The sequence below is a fragment of the Tamandua tetradactyla genome, chromosome 26 (assembly GCF_023851605.1).
Source record: "Tamandua tetradactyla isolate mTamTet1 chromosome 26, mTamTet1.pri, whole genome shotgun sequence".
NCBI lineage: Eukaryota > Metazoa > Chordata > Mammalia > Pilosa > Myrmecophagidae > Tamandua > Tamandua tetradactyla.
This window is the reverse complement of record NC_135352.1, coordinates 31,979,931-31,982,937: the sequence shown is the minus strand read 5'-3', so window position 1 is coordinate 31,982,937 and position 3,007 is coordinate 31,979,931. Positions and strand designations below refer to the sequence as shown.

General features: G+C 41.1%; 1 non-coding gene across 1 annotated transcript; it reads right to left on the bottom strand.

Annotated features, from left to right (window-relative positions):
* Positions 1 to 1,202: 1,202 nt before the first annotated feature.
* Positions 1,203 to 1,343, bottom strand: LOC143670057 (U4 spliceosomal RNA). Its single transcript, XR_013169238.1, has one exon. It is a non-coding gene; the product is annotated as a U4 spliceosomal RNA (small nuclear RNA).
* Positions 1,344 to 3,007: the final 1,664 nt, after the last annotated feature.

Below are 3,007 nucleotides of genomic sequence, written 5' to 3'. Positions count from 1 at the left end.
TTATTATTTCATTATTTTTAAAGACTAGTGGTATTCTCCTCTAGTCCTGAGACAGAAGGGAGCAGAACATCCTATGTTAGCCCTACTTGTTTCCCTGTTGTGACACTGAGGAGTTAAAAGGAGTTAGGCAGTGAGTCCTCAGTTCCAGCCTGGGCTGTAGTTAACAGTACAATTACCAAAATGTACTTACATCGGTGGTAGCAAATGCACCACACCAATGGAAGGTTTTAATGATAAGATGGCATATGGGAATTTTGCATTTTATCCATGACTGTTCTGTAAATCCACAACTTCTCCAATTAAGCAAAAAAAAAGTAGATAATGTCTCCTAAGAACATAGACTTCTATGAATGCTAAGACGTTCTTTTATGAATCCGCCCTGCCCCCCCCCCAAAAAAAAACATAGGAATAACCAGCAAGTCAATAAAGAGACTAGTAGGAAATGTAACCCAAGCATATATGGTCCATTACAGATGGCTGGCTTCTTGTCACTCAGGTGACCTCAAATACCCTCTCTTTGGACATGCTGCCCTAACCACCTGATCTGAAGTTATGCCCTGCTGTACTGCTTCACAACATTACCTAAAATTATCTTGTCTGTGTAGTTCTTTGATCACTGCCTGTCTGCCCATCCGAATAGAAGTTGTGTTACATCCGAGACCCTTGCTCATGCTGTTTGAGCTGAGTCTTAAGTGCCTTGGCCAAACTGCTTGGCTAATAATTGGGTCTCAATAGATATTTGTTGAATGGCTGAAGCAATCAAGGGATACCCTAGTTGGAAGTATTTAAATGCTTCTACAAATATCTAATAAATACTTGTTTTGCACTAGAGGTTTACAAGTTCTATTTTAGCTTTTAAATAGCTCTCAGATTTGCCCATTTCTCTCTAACTCCACTGCCTTCCCCTACTTCAAGTTACCATCTGTTCTGGCTTCAACAAATGCCATAGACCTCTGTCCCTGTGTCCACTGACGTGCCCACCCCCGTAAATATTTCCCAGTCCGTGGGCTGCACCAAGGCAGTGTGATTTTTATTTTGAAATTTAAATAGCTACATATTACACTCCTGCTGAAACCACTTCAAATGCTCTCATCCCTCTAGACATCTATTTTCAACATGTTCTGCAAGGTCTTGAAGCCTCTGACCTTTCTTTTTTTTTTTTTTCTGAAAACATGTTTTTCTGTTTAATCACTAAAACTCAGTCTCCGTAGAGACTGTCAAAAATTGCCAGTGCCGACTCTATTTCAAGTCGTCACGGTGGGGTATTGGGAAAAGTTTTCAATTAGCAATAATCGCGCCTCAGATAAACCTCATTGGCTACGATATTGCCACTGCGCAAAGTTGACCTTTCTTGTTTTTAGCTCTCTATGCCTGTATTCTCCTTTGCCCTTTGCATCCAGCAACCGTGACCTTCCTCGGGCTTCCTTTCTCACAGGTCCTTTTACTTGCTGTTCTGCCTGCCTGAAATGCTCCCCTCACCCCTTCCTTTTCAGCTAGTTATTGATCTTCGGGCTACAAATCCAGTGCCCGTATCGTTACACTTCAGAAGCCTCTCAGTAAGAAAGGAGGAGAAGGGTGCTAAGATGAGGAACGCTAAGAGAAAATTGTCATTCTTTGCATTGCTCCCTTCATTACTTCTCAAGAAGACAAAGAAAGAGGTTTGTTGGAGAACCTCCATCTTCATGCCCCATCACGGTAACTGTAACCGAGGATGGGAAGCCAACATCTCCTGCAAATAGTATGCAATCAGCCACAATTATACCCTTTCGCCTCCATATACCCAAACTTTGAAACTTGAGAGGGCAATAAGACTGTAGACAATTCTTCAATATTTATTCATTCATACAGGCATTCACTTAAAAATACTTATTGGCACTTAACATGTGCCAAGGACTGAGCCACAAGCCTCATGAACCCCTGTTCATGCTGATTTTTCCACTTGTTATATACTTTCCCACCTTCCCTTCTATCGTTTCGGTACCCTTAAGTCTCTTGGGGAAGTCCTTCTCTTCTTTCAAGGCCCATTTGAAATGTGACCTCTTATCTGAAGCTTCCCTGAACTCCTTCTGGATGAATTAATTGCTCCTTTATCTGTGCTCTCAAAGGAGTCAGTTCATACATTTGTAAAAGCACTTATCACATTGCATTATAGCTATTTGCATACCTGTGTCCTTGCTGAACTTACTTCCTTTGGGGCAGTGACCATATCGTATTCATTCCTACCCTCTTACTCTCATCTCATAATTACATCCGGGCTCTCATCACAGTACTTGGCACCTGACAGGCACAGGCACTATTTAAATATTTGTTGTTGGGCTTCAATGCATGGGGTCCCTCAAAGAGCCACACTGCCATGAATGTAGAGATGTAAACAATCACAGAACATGTTTTATGATCTTTTCCAGATGAGTTCTTAAATAAATCCTCATGACATTGTTGCCTTTTCAAGGAAATTTCTGCTAGAGCCCAAATTCCCAATGCACAGAAAAGACTAAAACAATAGAAAAATACAAACTTTGTAAAAATCAGGGCAATAAGAAATCTGAAAAGCAAGTGGGAATGCAACTATCCTTGGAAATTAGGCTAGGTCACCAAGGAAGAATCCAAAGAAATAGCACAAGAGTACAGGGACATTCAGGGGGACAAAACACAAAATAGGCAGGAATTTGTTAATACAGAAATGCAACATGAAAGTATTCTTAATATATAGCAATAGCTTTTACTCCACAATTAACACAAAGCAAAAAACAGAATTTCACCTGAGATAATGATTGAGAGAAAGGATTCAGACATTAACCGCCCCCACACTGTCCTTGCACCCCCTGTGATGGTAACCTTTGAGGTGTAGTCAAATGTGTGGTTTGCTCATACCTGAGGGATCTTGAAGAATAGACAGGCTTAAGTCTACAACAAGATACCGACTCTCTCAGGGGAACATCCCAATTACCTAGCTTGATCTCAGACCCCCTAAATGATTGGAAACATCTGTTCAACTCTCAGATTCAGC